We start from the raw sequence: 7,534 nt of genomic DNA on the forward strand, positions 1-7,534 counted from the left end.
AACGTCTTTTGAATAAACTAGCCACTTCCAATCATGTTGCTCTCTATTGCTTAATTTTCTATGAATGAGAATATAAAAATTGTCTTCCTGCTTCATCTAAATGGTATCCCATTGTTCCTTTTTCATCGGCTTTTTCTCAACTAAGATGTCTCTTGCTTTATTATCAAATATCTTCTTAATTTCTTGAATCAAAAATTTGACGTGTATGAACAGGTTGTTCATCAAACTACCAGATTGTGCATGTGCATCCAATGAACGACAATATGATATACCCCATGGGGGCCCCTGGATTTGTAATCAGCGGCGGACTAGATTAGTTATGTTCCTAACTGCCTATACAGAATTACAGATGGGGGCTCTAGGAACTGAAATCAGAGGCGAATTAGGAAGAAAATTACCAGCACACTCAGGAGGGAGGCGGCGTCACCGGCAGTACCAGTACGAACGTCGGGTGTCGGCGGCTAGGGCTCGAATAGCTGCGTCCGCGGCCTGTGTGATGCCGTGATTGAATAGGAAGGGCTTGCGTCGATTGCTCCTCCTTTTTTCACGTGATGGACTCGGTCGAGGCTCGCTGCGTCGATCGTTAGGGAAGTGGGATCGGGCGTTCGGCCTGCTGCTTGCTGCGCTCGCGCGTCTGCGTGAAAGGTTAAAGCCCAGTTTGATTTCTTTTCCTGACAGAGGCCACATAGTTACATAGGCCTAGTGGTTGCAGACCTGGGTGGGGGCCCCTCGATTTTGGGGGCCCGGGGCGGCCGCCCCCTCTGCCCCCCCTCAGGGTCGGCCCTGCGTACGGGAGTCTCGGCCGCCTGTGTGAGCTCTCCTGTATGGCCGTGTGCGTCGGGTCGGGAGTTCTGGCCTCGGCCTCCCCCTCCCGATGCCTCCGTTCTTCTGCTCGTGCGTGCGTGAGTTCTCGGCTAGGTGCAAAGTCAATGCCCACGTGCGTACGTCTCCTGGTGGTGCCCCCTGCAATTGAACAAACATATGACCATACCTTAGCGTTGCATGGCAAATTCTTCTCCACGGCGCGCGTTGTCGACGCGGGCGTGTCCTCCGAGAGAACACCGCTGCGTTGCTCTACTTCTGGACCATAGGATGTCGGTCCGGCGCCAGGGGTACGGCACGCGCGTCGACGCCCGGCGAGAGCGTAGTGGGCACAGCCTCATAGGTGTGCCGTTCTCGCCTGGGCATCGACACAAGGACGCGTTGAAGGGATCGCCGGGGGAAGCACATGGACGGCAGCTCGGTGGGGAGTCTGGTATGAAGCGATCACCGGAGGGCTGCACACGAAGGGCAACCCCGGCGCATCGTCGCCGGTGGTGAGTCAGGCGTGAAAGGGCGCCGCGGGTTCGACATGAGAGGCACATCATCTTGAAGGCATGCCGGCGTGTGGGTGTCGCCGGCGAGGAGTGCGCCTGGAACTACTCGCCAACGGCAGCCCGATGCGTATGTGTATGTGTATCACGGCCTGCGTACAAGAAGAGTAGATACATGTATATGTTGACCTCAAACGACTGGGCATGCTCCTTCACGCGGGCTCCGCCACGTCATAGCGGCAGCCGTCAACTCGCTGCCCTGCGCCCTCCTCGGCACGCGTGCAGCCGAGAGCGCCCGTGTGTGTTGTCCGTCGAGAGCGCCGCCGCAACGGACGCGTTCTTCCTCTCTGCGTGGGTTCCCTCCAGGTCCCCTCGACGCTGCCCTCGGCGCCTCCCCTGCTGGCCGCGTCCCTCCAGCCGGGTGAGTCCTCCTTACCGCCGAGCGCCCGGCGTGGTCGGACTGTCGAGTTTTGCCGTATCGGATGTGTACGTACGCATGAACGACCCATGCATACGCCACCTACAATTTAACAAACATAAGATCCTTCATACCTTGGCGTTGCATAGCCAAATCCTTCACCTCGGTGCGCGTTGTCGCCGTCGGCGTGTCCTCAAAAGAACACCGTTTCTGGACTGTTGAACGTCGGTCCGGCGCAGGGGTAAGGCACGCGCGCCGTTGCCTCCTGGGTGCGGGCATGCCGTGTGAGTTGCCTGGCGAGAGCGTATCTCTCCGATGTTGCCGTCGTGGGAACCTCCTCATGGGTGCCGTGCTCGCCCGGTCCTCCACACCAACGACGTGCGCGCCGCCGCCAGCGTGTCGTTGCCTAAGCCTGGATGCGCACGTTCTCCATCTTCTAGACGCTGCCGCCATGGCGCGTCGCCTCCTGGCTGGGCTCCTCGTCGACGCGGCCGCATGGGCGCGTCTCCTCCTCCTGCCACCCTCTTTGATGGATGGATGTGGTGGTATTTATAGGCAGACGGAAAGAGCTGAGGGCGCTCGCGGTGTTGGCCGTTCGACCGGCCCGATCTTCCCGTTCAAGGAAAACGTTCCTGTTATCCTATATCAGCTCCGTGGTGTTTATCTCTTCTGATCATCTTGGCGTACACGCCGGTCTACGAGCGAAACACACGTATTTGAGTACGCGCCTCCTTGCCGGCCGGTATGCGGGTATTTGGGTACGTATTTGTGCACCAACATACCAATCACACTCGCGTCGACCGGGCCGTGCGCGCACGCGTTGGCCGCAAAGTCTTGCGCCAAGCCTGTCACGTGCATGTGCCATGCTAATGCACACAAGTGCTAGTACGTGGGACGCTTTGCCATTGATCTTGTACGTGCCCCAGCCATGCATAGTCCATGCAGTTCAATTGCACCCCTACATAAACATACATAGCAACTTGGGCTAGCCAGTAATATACTGCTGATTAGTCAGCCGGCTGCTAACACATTTTCAAGTAATGTATTTGTTTAATTGAGCCGGTGTGAGCATAGCACCGTATATATGTGTGGGCATCTTTGGAACGCACGCACATGTCTATGGACAGTTCCTTGCTCCACACTTCATATAGGCTCCTCCTCAAGTTATGAGGAAAGGGAGAAAAAGATTTTGGTACAAATTATCATCAAACAACTTTTTTATTTCGTACAAAATGTAGTACAAAATCTCGTCGAACATTATCCACCAAATATTCAAGGTATTTCCGCTTTTAGTGACCATTTCCTTTGCAATAGAAGCACTTAGTTTTAGGCTTTGGTCCAGCTTTGGGCTTCTTCACGAGAGTGACAACTTGCTTGCCATTCTACTTGAAGTTCTCTTTCTTTTCCTTTGCCCTTTTCTTGAAACTAGTGATCTTGTTTAATCATCGATACTTGATGTTTTTTCTTGATTTCTACCTTCGTTGATTTCAGCATCACGAAGAGCTTGGGAATCGTTTTCGTCATCCCTTGCATACTATAGTTCATCACGAAGTTCCAGTAACTTGATGATGGTGACTAGAGAACTCTGTCAATCACTATCTTATCTGAAAGATTAACTCCCACTTGATTCAAGTGATTGTAGGGCCCAGACAATATGAGCACATGCTCACTAGTTGAGCAATTCTCCTCCGCCTTTTAAGCTATAGAACTTGTTGGAGACTTCATATCTCTCAACTCGGGTATTTGCTTGAAATATTAACTTCAACTCTTGGAACATCTCATATGGTCCATGACGTTCAAAATGTCTTTGAAGTCCCGATTCTAAGCCGTTAAGCATGGTGCACAAAACTATCAAGTAGTCATCATATTGAGCCAGCCAAACGTTCATAATGTCTGCATCTGCTCCTACAATAGGCCTATCACCTAGTGGTGCATCAAGGACATAATTCTTCTGTGCAGCAATGAGGATAAACCTCAGATCACGGACCAAGTTCGCATCATTGCTACTAACATCTTTCAACTTAGTTTTCTCTAGGAACACATATAAAAAACATAGGGAAGCAACAACGCGAGCTATTGATCTACAACATAATTTGCAAAATACTACCAGGACTAAGTTCATGATAAATTAAAGTTCAGTTAATCATATTATTTAAGAACTCCTACTTAGACAGACATCTCTCTAGTCATCTAAGTGATCACGTGATCCAAATCAACTAAACCATGTCCGATCATCACGTGAGATGGAGTAGTTTTCAATGGTGAACATCACTATGTTGATCATATCTACTATATGATTCACGTTTGACCTTTCGGTCTCCGTGTTCCGAGGCCATGTCTGTATATGCTAGGCTCGTCAAGTTTAACCTGAGTATTCCGCGTGTGCAACTGTTTTGCACCCGTTGTATATGAATGTAGCGCCTATCACAGCCGATCATTGCGTGGTGTCTCAGCATGAAGAACTTTCGCAATGGTGCATACTCAGGGAGAACACTTCTTGATAATTAGTGAGAGATCATCTTAAAATGCTACCGTCAATCAAAGCAAGATAAGATGCATAAAGGATAAACATCACATGCAATCAATATAAGTGATATGATATGGCCATCATCATCTTGTGCTTGTGATCTCCATCTCTGAAGCACCGTCGTGATCACCATCGTCACCGGCTCGACACCTTGATCTCCATCGTAGCATTGTTATCGTTTTGCCATCTATTGCTTCTAAGACTATCGCTACCGCTTAGTGATAAAGTAAAGCAATTACAGGGCGCTTGCATTTCATACAATAAAGCGACAACCATATGGCTCCAGCCAGTTGCCGATAACTCGGTTACAAAACATGATCATCTCATACAATAAAATATAGGATCACGTCTTGACCATATCACATCACAACATGCCCTGCAAAAACAAGTTAGACGTCCTCTACTTTGTTGTTACAAATTTTACGTGGCTGCTACGGGCTGAGCAAGAAACGTTCTTACCTACGCATCAAAACCACAACGATAGTTCGTCAAGTTAGTGCTATTTTAACCTTCTCAAAGACCGGGCGTAGCCACACTCGGTTCAACTAAAGTTGGAGAAACTGACACCCGCCAGCCACCTGTGTGCAAAGCACGTCGGTAGAACCAGTCTCGCGTAAGCGTACGCGTAATGTCGGCCCGGGCCGCTTCATCCAATAATACCGCCGAACCAAAGTATGACATGCTGGTAAATAGTATGACTTGTATCGCCCACAACTCACTTGTGTTCTACTCGTGCATATAACATCTACGCATAAACCTGGCTCGGATGCCACTGTTGGGGAATGTAGTAATGTCAAAAAAAATCCTACGCACATGCAAGATCATGGTGATGCATAGCAACGAGAGGGGATAGTGTCGTCCACATACCCTCGTAGACCGAAAGAGGAAGCGTTAGAACAATGCGGTTGATGTAGTCGTATGTCTGCACGGCCCGACCGATCAAGCACCGAAACCACGACACCTCCGAGTTCTTGCACACGTTCAGCTCGATGACGTCCCTCGAACTCCGATCCAGCTGAGTGTCGAGGGAGAGTTCCGTCAGCACGACGGCGTGGTGACGATCTCGATGTTCTACCATCGCAGGGCTTCACCTAAGCACCGCTACAATATTATTGAGGAGGACTATGGTGGAGGGAGGCACCGCACACGGCTAAGAGATCAAGATATCAATTGTTGTGTCTATGGGGTGCCCCCTCCTCCATATATAAAGGAGGAGAGGAGGGGGAGGGCCGGCCCTTAACTATGGCGCGCCCTGGGGAGTCCTACTCCCACCGGGAATAGGATTCCCCCCCCCTTCCATATAGTAGGAGTAGGAGTCAAGGAAAGGGAAGAAAGAAGGGAAGGAAGGAGGGGGCGCAGCCCCTCCCCCTAGTCCAATTCGGACTAGGCCTTGGGGTGGCGCGCGGCCTGCCCTAGGCAGCCCCTCTCTCTTTCCCGTATGGCCCAATAAGGCCCAATACTTCTCCCCGGCGAATTCCCATAACTCTACGGTACTCCGATAAATACCCAAATCACTTGGAACCTTTCTGAAGTCCGAATGTAGTCGTCCAATATATCGATCTTTACGTCTCGACCATTTTGAGACTCCTCGTCATGTCCCCGATCTCATCCGGGACTCCGAACTCCTTCGGTACATCAAAACACATAAACTCATAATATAACTATCATCGAAACCTTAAGCGTGCGGACCCTATGGGTTCGAGAACTATGTAGACATGACCGAGACACATTTTCGGTCAATAACCAATAGCAGAACCTGGATGCTCATATTGGCTCCTACATATTCTATGAAGATCTTTATCGGTCAAACCGCATAATAACATACGTTGTTCCCTTTGTCATCGGTATGTTACTTGCTCGAGATTCGATCGTCAGTATCTCAAAAATACCTAGTTCAATATCGTTACCAGCAAGTCTCTTTACTCGTTACGTAATGCATCTTCCGTAACTAACTCATTAGCTACATTGCTTGCAAGGCTTACAGTGATGTGCATTACCGAGAGGGCCCAGAAATACCTCTCCGACAATCGGAGTGAGAAAACCTAATCTCAAAATACGCCAACTCAACATGTACCATTGGAGACACCTGTAGAGCTCCTTTATAATCACACAGTTACGTTGTGACGTTTGGTAGCACACAAAGTGTTCCTCCGATAAACGGGAGTTGCATAATCTCATAGTTGTAGGAACATGTATAAGTCATGAAGAAAGCAATAGCAACATACTAAACAATCAAGTGCTAAGCTAACGGAATGGGTCATGTCAACCACATCATTCTCCTAATGATGTGATCCCGTTAATCAAATGACAACTCATGTCTATGGTTGGGAAACACAACCATCTTTGATCAACGAGCTAGTCAAGTAGAGGCATACTAGTCACACTATGTTTGTCTATATATTCACACATGTATTATGTTTCCGGTTAATACAAATCTAGCATGAATAATAAACACTTATCATAAAATAAGGAAATAAATAATAACTTTATTTTTGCCTCTAGGGCATATTTTCTTCAGCGTACACAACTATGCACTCAAAATACCATGGGCATAGGTGGAGGCAAGTCGACAATGCAGCCTACAGTGCGGCTCAACCGCCACAAGGCCCGCATACCCTTCTTTCTTTCTTTCAGGACCCTACTTTCGGGCAGCCCCTTCAGAGAACCGGACAATCGGACTCATCATAGGAGGGAACACCAAGGAGGCAAGAGGCTTTGCACCCAAGGGAATACCCAGGTGGTCTCTGTCAATGATCATTATACCTGTTTTACATACCCGCATGCAGCCTGCCCTTGGACAGGACATGTCAAATAGTCCTATTTGTTTCTGCTTAACGCATTAATTGTACATATATGCCTTGTCGTATTATACAAATAACATCGGGAAATAGTATACAACGTCAGCTTCTTATTACTATCTTCATATTTTCCCTTGAATATTTATTTAATATTGCATCTGTACACTTTGGTATGTTTAGTTTGCCAGGGGATTTTTATTTAGCCCCATAACATGGGAAGAAAAGTCCGAACACTTTCGACAGTGCGACACCCCGAACTTATAGCATTATATGCATCAGCTCTGAATCATGTCTTGGGTCAATAGTTGGGTTAGCCCGGTGTCGTGGTTCTAAGCCTGACAGTAGAGTGGGGGGTAGGTATGGAGAGGCAAGGTCCTAGCTATGGAGAGGTTGTAAGCACAAAGGATGTACGAGTTCAGGCCCTTCTCGGAAGAAGTAACAGCCCTACGTCTCGGAGCCCGGAGGCGGTCGAGTGGAT

This window comes from Triticum dicoccoides, chromosome 7B, assembly GCF_002162155.2.
Source record: "Triticum dicoccoides isolate Atlit2015 ecotype Zavitan chromosome 7B, WEW_v2.0, whole genome shotgun sequence".
Taxonomy (NCBI): Eukaryota; Viridiplantae; Streptophyta; class Magnoliopsida; order Poales; family Poaceae; genus Triticum; species Triticum dicoccoides.